The sequence below is a fragment of the Xyrauchen texanus genome, chromosome 23 (genome assembly GCF_025860055.1).
Source record: "Xyrauchen texanus isolate HMW12.3.18 chromosome 23, RBS_HiC_50CHRs, whole genome shotgun sequence".
NCBI classification, from domain to species: Eukaryota; Metazoa; Chordata; class Actinopteri; order Cypriniformes; family Catostomidae; genus Xyrauchen; species Xyrauchen texanus.
The window spans coordinates 31,248,199-31,265,261 of record NC_068298.1 but is presented as its reverse complement, the minus strand read 5'-3'; the positions used below and the strand labels follow the sequence as shown (position 1 = coordinate 31,265,261).

The 17,063-nt window shown below is 46.7% G+C and overlaps 1 protein-coding gene across 1 annotated transcript in view; it reads left to right on the top strand.

The window, feature by feature from the left end:
* The window catches only part of rxfp1 (relaxin family peptide receptor 1), a 107,189-nt gene that overhangs the window by 46,330 nt on the left and 43,796 nt on the right, over positions 1 to 17,063 (top strand). The window lies entirely within an intron of this gene.

Genomic DNA, 17,063 nt, shown 5'->3' with positions numbered 1-17,063 from the left:
GTTTATTGTCTCCCTTTAGAAGTATTGCATGTTTAAAATGTGTGTCCTCTGGTTTACAAATTTGGCAAACTACAGTTAGAGATGGTCAATTAGATGGATTTGAATTGAAGATCATCTTCATTAAAAACGTCTAGGTTACGTATGTAACCTCCGTTCCCTGATGGAGGGAACGAGACGTTGTGTCAGAGAAGCGACACTAGGGGTCTCTCTTGAGCGCCGATATCTACCTCTGATCTATGAAAAAAGGCCAATGAGAAGTTGGCAGCCGGTATTTGCATGTCCCGCCCCCAGACATATGGGTATTTAAGCGGCGCAAATACGGGAGTTCATTCAGGATTTTTCTGAGGAGCCGGAAATGGTCCGGCCACAACAGTGGCTCAGCGACGTGGCGGGGAAGACACAACGTCTCGTTCCCTCCATCAGGGAACGGAGGTTACATACGTAACCTAGACGTTCCCCTTCTGTCGCTCTCTCCACGTTGTGTCAGAGAAGCGACACTAGGGGTCCACTTATAAAAGTGCCATGCGCTGAGCCGTGTACGTGAACTGCTGATACAGAAGCGAGCAGGTATTCTTACGTGCAGGACGACCAACTGTATCAGGCTGCACGTACCCTTCCCCAATGCCCCATTTAAGGCATCAGGATTCCTTGTCGTTACCCTGGAGGGGGGAACAAGGTGCTGGCTGCCAACCTGGGAACGGGCCAAGCCTGGCCGGGCCTCTTTTCTCTCTATGTTTCTCGCATAGAGCAACTAAGGCCGGGGCCCTTACACGCATTGAGGGAAGGGGGTCTTAGCCCTTATTCAGGGCGGAGAAGACCCTGCGGAGGCCACGCCTACCTGAGAGGGGAGGCAAGTTTAAGTGGCAAAACCATCAGAGGCCTGACTTAGGGCCTGTGTGGAAAAGTTGGTGCGGTGGTGGATCCAACCTCATAGAGGGGGGAACATACAGCACGGCAACCAAGGCAGCCATGACTGCCTAAGGGAAACACGGGGGTCCGCTCACCAGAGGGGACAGAACCGTGGTGTTACACACAGGGGGAGTCCGAAGGAGGCCTTACCTGTGGAGCACCTATACCAGTACAGGGTAGATTGTGGTACCCGCAGTGGCTTGGGTCAGCGAGTTCCTCCGCTGAACTGCGACCCACGAGGGCTAGGGAGGAATCGACCAGTGTCCCAAACCTGAGATCTCCTGGGAATGAAGGCGCACTGTTTCCCCTGGTTAGGGGGAAGGGCGCTAGGTGCAAGCGATTCACCCGGTCAGATCGTGGGCGTGCTACCGAGTTCTAAGGGCTCGGTACCTGAGAAAACACGGGACGATACTGACTCAACTCGGAGATTGTAGAATCTCGCAAAAGTGTTAGGTGTTGCCCAGCCCGCTGCTCTACAAATGTCTGCTAGGGCAGTGCCCCTAGCCAGTGCCCATGAGGACGCAACACTCCTAGTGGAGTGAGCTTGGACCCGCAAGGGGGGGGGGCACGGCCTGGGTGTGATAAGCCAGGGAAATGGCGTCGACAACCCAGTGGGCGAGTCTCTGCTTGGAGACAGCGTTCCCTTTCTGCTGTCCCCCAAAGCAGACGAAGAGCTGCTCAGAGCATCTGGTGCTCTGTGTGCGGTCCAGATAAATACGTAAGGCACGTACTGGACACAGCAGTGAAAGGGCTGGGTCTGCCTCCTCCGGGGGCAGCGCTTGCAGGTTCACCACCTGATCCCTGAAGGTCGTGGAAGGAACTTTGGGCACATAGCCCAGTTGCGGTCTTAGGATCACGAAAGTATCTGCCGGACCAAACTCCAGGCAAGCGTCGCTAACAGAGGAACGCATTCAGGTCCCCGACCCTCTTGATGGAAGCGAGCGCGATCAGCAGGGCAGTCTTGAGAGAGAGGGCCCTGAGTCCAGCTGAGTCAAGCGGCTCGAAGGGGGGTCTCTGGAGTCCCGTAAGGACGACCGAGAGATCCCAGGAGGGGAATAGGTTAGGCCGGGAGGGAGTTATCCTCCGGGCACCTTTTAGGAACCTGACGTTTAAGTCGTACAATGTCGAGGGCGAATTGAGATGTGGAAGTACGCGTCCTTCAGGTCTACCGCTGCAAACCAATCTAGATGCCGGACGCCAGATAGAATTTGTTTCTGGGTGAGCATTTTGAACGGGAGTTTGGACAAGGTCCGATTGAAAACTCGTAGGTCCAAGATCGGTCGTAAGCCGCCGCCTTTCTTGGGTACAAGGAAGTAATGGCTGTAGAAACCCTTCTTCGTTTATGGTTGGAGGGACAGGCTCTATCGCGTCCTTTAATAGAAGGAAGGCGATTTCTTCGTGCAGGGAGTGGGCATGTTGGCCGTGTACTGTGGAAAAATGTACGCCCACGAAGGGGGGCGGAGACCTGGCAAACTGAATTGCGTAACCGAGTCGAATGGTCCGGTGCAGCCAGCGTGACGGGTTGGGCAGTGAAAGCCACGCCTCTAAACTCCGTGTTAGGGGCACCAAGGGGACAGGTTTTTTGGACGTACCCGGTGGGGCTTCGCAGCGGTGCGGAACAGGTAACGCGGCGTCGGGAGGCAACGTGGCGTCTCGAGGCTCTGGTGCTGAGAATAAACTCAAAGCACTTACCTTGCTCCGCGCATCCGGCAGGGGGCAGGTTCGTGACTGAGGAGGAGGTCTGATGCTGGCATCCTCTGGACTCGTCTGAACCGGCCGGCCGGGGAACAGTCATGGCGCTGAAGGCGGGGACACCGCGTCCATGGAGCCGGGACTGTTGAGGCCTGAAAGCAGAGTGCCGTGAGAACGGCATTTGCGGGCCATGTGCCCCAGAGACAAAGGAAATAGCTCTTTTATTGAGAATTTGGGTACCGCAGCCTGTGTTAGGGGGTGCGGCAAATGAAAAAACAAAGGATTCTCCTCCCGGCCCTCCACCGGGGGACGGATCGGTCTTACCACCTCCGGAGCTAACGTCTTGGGCTCTGGGTGTGTTGTCTCAGGAGTGCCTGGGAGCCTTCCGGGTCCTCGAGGGGGTCCGTGAGACAGGGGGCGTGTGCTTCCTGCGGTTTGCTCGACGCTGGGGCTGAGAGCTGGGCCCGGGTTGAGGCGGAGCAGGAGCTTGCCTTCTGGCTGCGGGAGGACACCCTCGGCGAGCAGACGGGGCATGGGCCGTGGCGGCAGGCTTGCAGCGAGGCATGATGTGAGAGATGGCCTCCGTCTGCTACTTCACCGTGGAGAACTGCTGGGCAAAGTACTCGACGGTGTCGCCGAAGAGGCCGAACTGGGAGACAGGGGCGTTGAGGAAGTGAGTCTTGTCGGCTTCACGCATCTCGGCCATGTTCAGCCACAGTTGACATTCCTGGACCACTAGCGTGGCCATCGCCTGCCCGAGCGCTTGCGCTGTGACCTTCGTCGCTCTCAGGGCGAGGTCGGTCGCTGAGTGCATTTCCTGCAGCGTGTCGGGATCAGGGCCACCCCCGTGCATGTCGCGTAGTGCCTTGGCTTGGTGGACCTGCAGGAGAGCCATGGCATGCAGGGCGGAAGCGGCGCGTCCGGTGGCGCTGTAGGCCTTCGCTATCAGCGAGGAGGTTGCTCTACAGGTCCGGGAAGGGAGTACGGGGCGACCTCGCCAGGTGGTAGGGGTACCGGGGATTGCAACCGCCCTATCCACCTGGGGAATCGCCTCGTACCCATGGCGCGCTCTGCCGTCGAGGGTGGCGAGTGCGGACGATCCTGTGGCGATGTGACGAGTGGAGAGGGGTGCTCTCCACGAAGACGTCAGCTCGTCATGCATTTCTGGGAAAAACGGGACCAGGGGGGCGAGGCTGTGAGTGGCGCCCAGACCCTAGGAACCAGTCGTCCAGCCGTGATGGTTGTGGGGAGGATGGAGGGTTCCAATCCAAGCCCACGCTGTTGGATGCCCGGGAAAGCATGTCGGTCATCTGTGCGTCAGCCTCAGCCTGGGCGTGCAGGCCCGAAAGCGGCAGCCCAGGGGAGTCCTCAGCATCAGATAACACGCCCTCCGATGCCGCGGAGAGCTCATCTGCTTCCATCGCAAGAGGGTCGGCAGACTGGCTGTGAGGCGAGTCACCACTGCCTCGAGCACGGACGGGAATCAACGAGCGTGCCGGGGTGCGGGTGGTCCGAGGGGGCGTACCCGGCAGAGCTGCACCCGCTGCCATCCCCAAATCGCCTCCATCGCCAGCCGCATCGTCCTCAATCCCGTGGGAAGAAGGAGCGACACAGGGGGCGGCTGGAGTGGCTTGCTCACGGTTGTAAGCAAGCCACGACCGCAACGTTGTCATGGTCATGTTCTCGCAGTGAGAACATGAACCATCCACAAACGCAGCCTCGGTGTGATCGCTACCCAGACACACGAGACAGCGCCTGTGGCCGTCGGAAGCGGAGAGCACTCTACCGCATCCAGAAACAACACAGGGGCGGAAAGGCATCTTTATAAAGACGCGTCCTTAAAAGGACGTTCAACGCCGCTGTGTTTTGCTCTTTTAGAGGAAATTAATCTTTTAAATAAAATCACTCTTTTAGGGAAAAAACTCGTGAGAGTTTTTTTATCTGCACTGTCGATGCGCCCAGGGGCAGGAATGCACAGCCGTGCAAACAGGAGAAAGTCGCTGTTGTGCGCCGTAGAATCCAACAGCATGCAGCAGAGGGATAGCAGGAACTCGGTGTATACACGCAGCAGCTGCAGACACGACCATCGGCTCCGCAGAAATTTTCTGAATGAACTCCCGTATTTGCGCCGCTTAAATACCTGTATGTCCGGGGGCGGGACATGCAAATACCGGCTGCCAACTTCTCATTGGCCTTTTTCATAGATCAGAGGTGGATATCGGCGCTCAAGAGAGACCCCTAGTGTCGCTTCTCTGACACAACATGGAGAGAGTGACAGAAGGGGAACACAATACTGATAATGTTCAACTGGGTCCCCAGAGAGTTTGGCATGTGCTGCTTTTTAGTTGTCAAAAATAATGGTTTTTCGCTTCACTGAAATGATGCAAGTAAGTGTTTTTAGTGCTGTCATTTGATTAAAATATTTATTCGTGATTAATCACATGATTTTTCATTGTTCATTGTGATAAATCACATATTTTGAAAGTGCTGAAATTTGACTCTATAATTCTTTTCCTGTCAAAATTCAATGAGTTCCTTTTTAGGAAAGCAAACATTATGTAACAATAATGTACCTTTTTACCAAACAAAGCCCCTCCAAAGTATAAAAATAGAAATTCAAGTACCGTGTAATTGGGAGGTTAATTAAAGGTCCCCTGACATGAAATTTTCACTTTCTGAGGTTTTTTAACATTAATATTAGTTCCCCTAGCCTGTATTTGGTCCCCTCGTGTCTAGAAATTTCAGTCGGTGTAAACCGAGTTTTGGCTATCTTTCTCTGCCTGTGAGAAAATGAGATCTCAAGGTGCGTACACACTGCCAGCGACATCGCGCGCAACAGTGACTCAATACCATTCATTTTCAATGCGAGCACAGCGACTTCCGGCGACACGAGCTGTCGCGACCGTTGGCGCTAGATGTGGGCGTGTCCAGCGATGCGACAAAGTTGAGAAAAGTTCAACTTTGGAGCGACTAACGGAAGCGACAGCCAATAGGAGAGACGACGGGAGAGCTCACGTGTCCCTTCTCTCTCTCTCTCTATCAAGACGGATGAAAGGCTAATTCTTGCTGTTAGAAATTTCCCAGTGGTCTATGATATGTCTCTTCCGATTCGCTGTCAACAGCAATGGAATGCCATCCGTGAATGTCATTTATAAACGTTACTAGGCAACCAGTATTGGGAACACCCACTAGCGACTTCACCGCCAGCCACTGGCGACTTGCAGCGACAAAGTCGCTGGCAGTGTGTACGCAGCTTTCGGGCTGATCTTGAATCTCCCCTGTATGACGTCATACAGGGGAAAGGTTACCTCCCCCTTCTCTGCTTTGCCTGCCCAGAGAATTCAAGCTAGGAAGTACGAACGCGCGCGATTTTAGTTTATCCTCGAGAGATATCATGGCGTGTGACCGATCGAAGCACAAAAGTTGCTCAATAATTGAATGCACAAATGATCACAGAAGTCTTTTTTTACTTCCTTCATCCAATCCCCAGAAGGATCAATGGATAAATGTAATTTACTCTGGGAATGCACCGACACAACACACCACATTTTTGTATGTCTGCGCCAAACATTTCACAGACGACTGTTTTCACAACATGGGTCAGTTCAGAGCTGGGCATGCTGAACGTCTGAAACTGAAGTCTGGATCAGTACCAACTCTCTTTGGCTCACCTACAAACCTCGGACAAGTAAGTCAACTAATTATATATAATTGTGTTGCTTTACTATTTATGGTTACCTAGCTTGTTACACGTAGAATGTGGCTGTAACATTAGCTATGCAGCTAACAGCCGAGTTACTGTCGCTAATGTAAAGGTAGATAGCATCAGGTATATGTGTGAATACACACACTGTAACGCAAGTGTTGTACACTTCTTTGTTATTTGGATATCCGTTCTCCTGTTGGTGATATGTTTACAAAATTACAGACGTTTCAGATCTCTGCGTACTAGAACATCTAACGTTAGGCACAAAAAAAACAGTTTTTTCCCCACGCTATCTGCACACACTTGGCTAATGAAGCTCATTCTGATTCTGATTCAAACTGAAACGCTTGAACGACTGCGTGTCTAAGTGCCATTGCAATATATCCAATGTAAACATGCATGGTACCGTTGCCGCAAGCTGGTCAAGACCACACCCACACTACACCTTGCCCTGCCTTTCTCCTCCTCATTAGCATTTATAACTACAGACACCGAAACGGCACGTCTGAAGGAAAGCTCATTATGGGTTGGCTTGTAGTGGCTATAATTCTGTACCAAGGCTGAATTTTGTAAAAGAGATTTCAGATACAGTACTAGGGACCACTAAAGCCTATATCAAAGCCTACAAAAAGAAGCATGTCAGGGGACCTTTAAAATAACTAGTGCCTATAGGTTGCGTATTTATTGGAATGCACATTAAATATCTTATTGTAAACCCTATCCTCCACAATATTAATCAGCCAGCAGGCTTTGGCTGTCCACTTTGCTACAGTAATAGTGAAGCCGCATTCACATGATTGTCGTCAGGGCATCAATGCGCCACTCATTGCCAGCTGCAAGCATTGCTTTGAATTTTGACTCCCACCCTCCTGCAGAAAACCTTTGAGTTCAAAATGGCATGCTACCTATACAACTTCTACGTTTGCAACTTCAAATATGGCATAAATTAGGGATGTCCTGATACCAATTTTTTTGAGAGTGAGTTTGAGTACCGATACTTCATTTTTGGTACTCACCAATACTGAGTCCGATGCCTGTTTTTTTTGTTTTTCTAAACTCCATAGCAACATTATTTCAATTTTATCATCAAAATGGTGCTTATATAAACGTGTTAATTTAAAATGTACTCAAATGAAAATGTAACAATAAATTTTCAACATAATATTGTATTATTTTTATTAAATTAAGTGGTTATATACAAAACCTCACAGAACAATCCAAAATACAACATTGGAGTTCCCCTTCTGTCGCTCTCTCCACGTTGTGTCGGAGTTTAAGTGGGGCAAATGTGACCCGTCACGGAAACCAGTGACACAAGTCGGCAGCACAACTTGTGAGCAAAATGAGAAACAAGTGTTTTTTTCCAAAATTGGTGATTTCCGCTTTTTTGCAGAATCTGTTAGTTGAGATCATGAAGAAGCCTCTCCATGTTTGAGATAACAGTATTGGTATATTTAAAAGCGTACATTTTGAGGTTGAAATCGGCTTGTTTTTCGGAGATTCTAGCATGCAGTAGGGGCGTGTCATTGTCTGTGTGTATTTCCGTACTGAATAGCCGCCGGCGCTTTTGCCCCCGCCCCCCTAACAGCGTGGCTACTTATTATGCAGCGCTCTAGCCGGCTCTATCTGATATCAAAATTCAATGAAGATGGACGCCGCAAAGAATGTCGCAGACGAGCTGAACCGTGGCCGTTACAACGAAAATGTTTTGAAGTACTTCTTCGACAAGCCGGATGCTTATGAACAAGCATTCACTGATTCTGAAGACGATCTGAGCGACGATGAAAGTGGCATGATAAGACTGAATAATATCCCTAATCTACAACTGAGCGAAGATGAAGACGAGGAAGAATGTATCGGACTGGCGTCATGCGAATTATTGGACATTTAGAGGCAAACAGACGCACAGTGCAAACTTCGGAGATGGTTACATCCACAAAGAAGACCCCGACAAAGAGAAAGTGTGCCCGAACGACTTATTTCATTGGAGGCAACGAGATCTGCAAGAATACTTTTCTGTTTCTTATGGGGTGAGTTTCCATAAACATCAAAGTTTGTCGTTTTTTGTTCATTCTAAGAACACGTACACGTTATCTCATGTTTAGTCCATGTTTACAGGGGGAGCTTTACAGGGGTATGGCTTATCTAAATGAGATGTAAATGAGCCCTATTGTCACTCCCAGCAGCAGAGAGAGGTGAGAACTGCACAATCTTTTGAGGCCGTTTTCTCCCCTTTTAGCTTTTTTGAGTGCCTACCTTCAAATGGCCACAACTTCTCCAAATATTGTCAGATTTCCATGCGTTACAAATCGTTGGAAAGCTTGGAGACTACACTTTCAGAATCTGTGAATAACTCAAAATGCCCCAAAACCGACTTGTGTCCCTACTTTCCGTGATCGGTCACAAATACGGGAGTTCATTCAGAAAATTTATTCGGAGCCGATGGTCGTGTATGCAGTTTGCTGTGAGTTACACACCAGTTCCTGCTATTCCTCTGATGCTCTGCATGCTGTTGGATCTGACGGCGCACAACAGCGGCTTTCTCCTTCGTGCACGGCTGTGCATTCTTGCTCTTGGGCGCTTCGACAGTGCAGACAAACTCAGAAAGAGTTTTTCAAAAAAGAGGGATTTTATTAAAAGAGTAATTTCCTCTAAAAGAGCAAAACAGAGCGGCGTTGAATGACCTTTTCAGGACGCGTCTTTCTCAAGAAGCCTTTCCGCCCCTGTGTTGTTCCTGGATGCGGTAGAGTGCTCTCCGCTTCAGATGGCCACAGGCGTTGTCTCGTGTGTCTGGGCAGCGATCACACCGAGGCTGCGTTTGTGGATGGTTCATGTTCTCACTGCAAGAACATGACCATGACAACGTTGCGGTCGCGGCTTGCTTTCAACAGAAAGCATGCCACTCCAGCCGCCCCCCGCATTGCTCCTTCTTCCCACAGGATTGAGGACGATGCGGCTGGCGCTGGAAGTGATTTGGGGATGGCAGCTGGTGCTGCTCCGCCGGTTACACCCTCGGACCACCCGCCCCCCGGCACTCTCGTTGACTCCCGTCCGTGCTCGAGGAAACAGCGGCTCGCCTCACAGCCAGTCTGCCTATCCTCTCGAGCTCGAAGCCGATGAGCTTGCCGCTGCATAGGAGAGCGTGGTATCTGACGCGGAGGACTCCCCTGGGCTGCCGCTTTAGGGCCAGGAAGCACAGGCTGAGGCCGACGCTCAGATGACCGACATGCTTTCCCGGGCCGCCGCTAGCGTGGGGCTGGATTGGAACCCTCCATCCTCCCCACAGCCATCACGGCTGGATGACTGGTTCCTGGGGTCCGGGCGGCGCTCACAGCCTCGACCCCCGGTCCCATTTTTCCAGGAGGTGCACGATGAGCTGACGTCACAGCACAGGCACTCGATGGCCACGCTGATGGTCCAAGAACGTCATCTGTGGCTGAACTTGGTCGAGATGCGTGAAACCGACAAGACTCGCTTCCTGAACGCTCCTTCCACGTCTCGATTCTGCCGAGACATCTACCCTTCTTACAGTTCGCGTTCGACGGCCAGGCATATTAGTACAAAGTCCTCCCCTTCGGCCTGTCTCTGTCCCCTCGCGTCTTCACGAAAGTCGCAGAGGCAGCCCTTGCCCCGCCCCGAGAAGCTGGCATCCTCAACTACCTCGACGATTGGCTCAGCTGGACTCAGGGCCCTCTCTCTCAAAACGGCCCTTCTGATCGCGCTCGCCTCCATCAAGAGGGTCGGGGACCTGCAAGTGTTCTCTGTCAGCGACACTTGCCTGGAGTTCGGTCCGGCAGACACATATGTGATCCTAAGACCGCGACCAGGCTACATGCCCAAGGTTCCTACCACCCCCTTCAGAGATCAGGTAGTGAACCTGCAAGCGCTGCCTCGGGAGGAGGCAGACCCAGCCCTTACGTTGCTGTGTCCGGTACGTGCTTTGCGTGTCTATTTGGACCTCACGCAGAGCTCTAGATGTTCTGAGCAGCTCTTTGTCTGCTTCGGGGGACAGCGGAAAGGGAACGCTGTCTCCAAACAGAGGCTCGCCCACTGGGTTGTCGATGTCATTTCATTGGCTTATCACACCCAGGCCGTGCCCCTCCCCTTGTGGGTTTGTGCGCACTCAACCAGAAGTGTTGCGTCCTCATGGGCACTGGCCAAGGGCACCTCCCTAGCAGACATCTGTAGAGCAGTAGGGTGGGCAACACCCAATACCTTCGCAAGATTCTACAATCTCCGGGTTGAGTCGGTATCTCGGAACACGCTGACAAACTGGCCGGGTGAATCGCTTGCGCCTAGCGCCCTTTCCCTCACCCGAGGTAAAATAGTGCGCCTTCTTTCCCAGGAGATCCCACCTCTTGGATCCCTGGTTGATTCCTCCCTAGCCCTCATGGGTCTGCAGTTCAGCGGAGGAACTCGCCGACCCAATCCACTATGGTTACTTAATCTACCCTGTACTGGAATAGGTGCTCCACAGGTTAAAGGCCTCCTACGCGGACTCCCCCTGTGTGTAATCTCCGCTGTACTGTCCCCTCATGAGTGGACCCCCGTGTCTCCCTTAGGCAGTTCCAGCTGCCTCGGTCACCGTGATGTAGCAACTCCCCCCTCTACGAGGTTGGATCTACCACCGCTTCAACTTTCCCACATAGGACCTAAGCAGCCATGTGATGTATTCACCACCTTTACCCCCCCCCTGAAAGAATAGGAAACTGGGTAAGACCCCTTCCCTTAATGCATGTAAGGGCCCCGGCCGTGATTGCTCTATGCGAGAAACATAGAGAGAAAAGAGGCCCAGCCAGGCTTGGCCCGTTCCCAGGTTGGCAAGCATCACCTTGTTCCCCTCATTAGTGTAACTAGAAGGATTCTGATGACTTTAATGGGCCATTGGGGAAGGGTACGTGCAGTGTAGTACTGATACAGCTGGTCTCGTTTGCACGTAAGATTACCTGCCCGCTTCTGTTTCAGCAGTTCACGTACATGGCTCAGCGCATGGCATGATTAAAGTGGGACCCCTAGTGTCGCTTCTCCGACACAACGTGGAGAGAGCGACAGAAGGGGAACGTCTAGGTTACATATGTAACCTCCGTTCCCCGATGGAGGGAACAAGACATTGTGTCCTCCCCGCCATGTCGCTAAGCCAAGCCACTGTTGTGGCCAGACCATTTCCGGCTCCTCAGAAAAATCCTGACTGAACTCCCGTATTTGCGCCGCTTAAATACCCATATGTCCTGGGGTTGGGTTTGCAAATACTGTCTGCCAACTCCTCATTGGCCTTTTTTCATAAGTCAGAGGCATATTTCGGCGCTCAAGAAAGACCCCTAGTGTCGCTTCTCTGACACAACGTCTCATTACCTCCATCGGGAAACGGAGGTTACATACGTAACCTAGACGTTTTATGTTGTGCAGTGTAGTACTGTAACAGCTGATCAGACAGGTCAACGCCCCCCATGTAGACAGTCACCAGTGCAGGACATGGAAAAGTCTTTGTCCTCCATATATCTTCTGATTTCACCCTCATCTGCACAGTCTCACCTGTATAATCAGAATGGATAGTAGAACAGACAGATACCTCTCGTGTGTCCATCCACATCACAAATACAAGAGGTCCATCCTGAATCCACCTGATGGATTAGTTGCATCCTGTGGGCAATCCTTCCTATTGTCTCTGTAAGTCCCACAAGCACCAAACCTCATGGCAAACAAGTCTATCAGGAGCTTTGGACTTGTACACATGTACTCATGGTAAAAGAGATGTCACAGCATTATGTGATTGTCCTTGGCCTGTGGTAAAGTAGTTTTTTCCGGTGTACACAGGAAGATCCACAGTGTATCATTTCATGAATCAGCAAGTACAAACAACTTGAAGCCCCACCTTGTTGGCTTGGCTTTCATGTACAATGTCATTCCTGTGTTTGCTTTACATTCCACCATTCTTTCATCCACAGCTAAGTTTCTTTTAGGATGATAGATGGCTTTACAAGCATGACGGATAGTGTCCATGAGAGGTTTGACTCTGAAAAGACTGTCATGTTCAGCTGTGCCCCTTTTTCTGTCATTTTCCTTATCTGCATCTGGTTGAATCATGTGCACATTCCATGAAATGGTGCGGTATCTGTCTCTTGACATGAATGTGGCAGGAAAAGGCACAGAGAAAAGACTGTCTTGCCACCAGTAGACCCTGATGAAGTTCAACTTCATCTGTCTCTTGACATGAATGTGGCAGGAAAAGGCACAGAGAAAAGACTGTCTTGCCGCCAGTAGACCCTGATGAAGGCCAATTGCAGGCCAATGTTGCGGTACATCTCATTGATGCTGACATCTATCCATTTATTTTTGTGATCCTTTGCAATCTCCCCGGCAGCCTGAGCATTGGTGTTGTGGCACAGATTTGACACTGCATTCTCAGAATATTTTTTTAAGACACTCTGTGGAATGTGTGTGTCAGCAGGTTCCTGTGCAGGCAGGAATCTGTTTTCCATGACAGAGTGGACTGCCTGTTGATTGACTGAATGTTTGTCTTGGCCCTCTTTGCAACAGGTGTCTGATCGCCATCATTCTTATAGCTGTAAAACAAACAAACAACTGTGAGTATGTTTATTACACAAAGAACTATATTATTAGCACTGTCAATCACTAAAAGTAATATTGCCCAGGCATAGCAACAAAAAAAAAAAAACATTTTTGTGAAGCCATACAGACACAAACTTTTTGTATTGATTATGTAAAACCAGAGTACATAAACAGAATTCTACTAATATCTGAACAAAAACTATATTATATTAACATTACCAATCACTAATTCTAATAATGTGCATACATAACAACAAAACAATATTTGTAAAGCCACAGGTACACATACATATTGTATTATCACTAAGTATATAAACAAAATTTAACTAAGATCGGTAAAATAGTGGGTAAATGTATACTTACTCTTTCTGATTTTCGATTGGGGTGCTGCATCCCCCCCTAACATGAATGGCAGGTGAAGGCGAGGGTGATGCAGCCACATTCCTATATTAAAAAAAAGTTGAAAACTATTATTTTATATATATATATATATATATATATATATATATATATATATATGAACCATCTGAAAACTCCACTCACTACGCTAAAACATAGGATATGTCCTCTCATTCATTCAATTCACGTGCAAGTTACACATACAAAAAGAAGTAAAATACATTTTCACATTCAGAATGTTCTAATAACTTCCCAGAGGACAGACAGACTTACTAAAGGCACCATTTTTACAGCATCATCAATAAAATAAGTATAGTAATCAAGTATTTTAGAAAAATATTCACAAAAATTCACCAAATGACATTTTCTAAGCAATTATTTTACTATTTTGCTATTTACTTTGATAAGTATTCGCAGAGTTTCAGTTCATTTTTGTGATGTGTTTCAGAAATATGCTTGCGGACACAGAGACGGCTGAAAGCTCACCCTTTTTATTTTCTTTATTTTACAAAAGCACAAGGTTTTGTTGTTTTTGTGAGTGTACACAAATAAAAGTAGACCCTTTATAGTCCCTAATGATGTCTTTCACTTATCTGTATACCCCAAAATGACGGAGTATTTTAAGTTGTTTCCGCTGTATTGAGGAACAAATCCAGCAGGATGCGCTAGCACGTCCGTCGACCCCAGAGGATTAAAGTTATTCTTATGCTGGTGGTTTTTATTTTTCTTAAATGGCTTTTTGATTGTTTCAAAACTTTATTACACATATACTTGGGCAGGAAATGAAAGAAGATTAGAACAACCACTCATATCTTAAAGGCAGCTCATATCTCAAGCCTCATGTGGTTTACACTTTTAATCACAAACTTGGAGGTGATGGGATATATTGGTCAAAGATGCATGCTCAGATGGCGCTGCTACTGAGTGTCTAAAAACAGTGTGATATTGCTGAATATTATTCACTGTGAAGCTCAAATAAACAAACCTGACACTGAAAAATTATATTTGTTTGTACATCTGCTCAAATGTGCAGTTAAACAGATTTATTCAATGGCAAACATTACATAATGCTTAACAGATCAGTAGTTGAAATATGCTGATGTATGAAAACAGTTTTATGTAACTTCAAAATATCTGGATTTTGTTGCATTACATAAATGGAGATCAAACAAATTAGCATCTGCGAACAAATGTTTCGAGAATGTTTCTCAGATCTAACTTCACTTTTCTTGCCATTTTTTCCAATTGTTTTACCCTCCTCCTGGTCCCAAGGACAATTTTAGGGAATGTACAGTATGAAGTTAGTTCCACTCAAGTTTGAACAGTATATCTGATGTGTTTTCATTTAAACATTTTGATGCTTGTGGTATCTTTCATAAATAAATTGCCACTTGGTTACATTTTTCTTTTTATCTAATGCAATTACATTCATTTTTTTTTTTTTAAGTGTAGTGTAATTGTCCAAATACTTTTGCCACTGTTTTACAGTAATGAAAATAAACTATATTAATCAAAGTTTAATGACATATCTAGCTATTTGAATTTACATTAACTAATGATTAGCTATTGTTAATTTTGAAAATAAAAATTGCTTCAAGAGGTAACATCTAAATTAATTAGTTTTACTCAATTCAGAAATGTCATTTAATCTAAATAGATGAACCTGAAAAATTAGATTACACCAACAAATGTACATTTTTATAGGATTAATCATGTAGAAATAGGTCCTTAACGTAATAATTGCAGGTTACCGCTTTTGTTTTCCAGTGTAGTGTAATAATGTAATGCTATGTAATATTTTTGTAATATTATCAATTAAGGTTATTCTGAAGTACAACCAGGAACAACGTACTCACTTTAATTAAGGAATATTCCAGGTTCAATACAAGTTAAGCTGAATCGACAGCATTTGTGGCATATTTTTGATTACCACAAAAATTTATTTAAACTCATTCCTCCTTTTCTCTACAGTGGGCTGCAAAATTACTGGCATCCTGACTGGCAAAGCACAAACAATACTTTATACTAATATAAACAATATAATTATAGAGATAAACTCAAAATACCAACATGTGAGAAATACTGTACTTTATTAATGATTCAATGGAACCAACCAAAATCATTTATTGATTTAATAAAAAATCAATGTCTTCCAAATCAAGGTTTCACAAAAAATCCCTCCAAAGGTGTTCCTTAACCTTTTCAAATAATACAGGAAAAGACTGCTGTTATCCTTGCCAGAGGTGGTTGCAATAAGCACAAAATAAGGAGCGCCAATAATTATGAAACCTTGATTTGGAGGTGTGTGTGTGTGTGTGTGTGTGTGTGTGTGTGTATAAAGCTACATTGAGGCACTTTCAATGGAAGTGTATAGGTCCAGTTTTGGAGGGTTCAAAGAAAGAAATGTGAAGCTTATAATTTTATAAAAAACCCTTACAATAGTGTGTGTGTGTGTGTGTGTGTGTGTGTGTGTGTGTGTGTGTGTGTATAAAGCTACATTGAGGCACTTTCAATGGAAGTGTATAGGTCCAGTTTTGGAGGGTTCAAAGAAAGAAATGTGAAGCTTATAATTTTATAAAAAACCCTTACAATAGTGTGTGTGTGTGTGTGTGTGTGTGTGTGTGTGTGTGTGTGTGTGTGTGTGTGTGTGTGTGAGCGTGTATTTATCACTTTGTGGGGACCAAATGTCCCCATAAGGATAGTAAAACCCGAAATTTTTGACCTTGTGGGGACATTTTGTCGGTCCCCATGAGGAAAACAGCTTATACAGCTTACATACTAAATTATGTTTTTTGAAAATGTAAAAATGCAGAAAGTTTTCTGTGAGGGTTAGGTTTAGGGGTAGGGTTAGGTTTAGGGGATAGAATATAAAGTTTGTACAGTATAAAAACCATTATGTCTATGGAAAGTCCCCATAAAACATGGAAACACAACATGTGTGTGTGTGTGTGTGTGTGTGTGTGTGTGTGTGTGTGTGTGTGTGTGTGTGTGTGTGTGTGTGTGTGTGTGTGTGTGTGTGTGTGTGTGTGTGTGTGATATTTGAGCTGTTAAGTTGTTTTTATCATAATTTTTATGGTCGTTATGGGGTTTTAGGGTATTTGCCGTTATGTGGTCATTGCAATGAAGTTGTAAAATTGGATTTATATGTACACATAAAAGGTTTGTTAGCAAATGTATCTTCTAAAGTCATGTAAACATGTATATTTTTTATGTCTTGTAGCTATACTTTTGAAACAGTGAGTATTTTGATGTTAACAGATTGGCCCCATTCACTTCCATTGTAGGTACCTCACTGGAACCCAGTAATCAATATTATACCACAAATTCTGTTGACTGAACTTGTATTGAACCCAAATCATTTCTTTAAGAATGAGTTTTCTCATCAGAAGTGTAAAGTTTTAAACGTTAACTTTGTCCTTCAGTGGGCTTAGGACATTTACCTAGCAAAAAAAAGCTTAACCAGCTGCAATTAATGTTGACATGCTGGAATGGGAACATTACAAACATCCTGCATGCACCCCAGCACATGGACAGTTGTTAATTAATGAAGAACAAGCAGAACCAAGCCACCTGGACAAAAAGGTCTAAAGAACCAATTACAGTCCAGCCTCTGTGTTGGCACTGATGACTTTGATCTATTCACCCCCATTATAAAGGGTTTAAAAGTGTGAGCTTTATACAAAGCTTTACTTTATTTCTTCTATTTTCTCACCATCTCTGCTTTTCCTTTGTGTTTCTTTTCCCCTGGTATCTTAAAAGGATGTTTTCTCTTTCCTTTCCTTAGTGT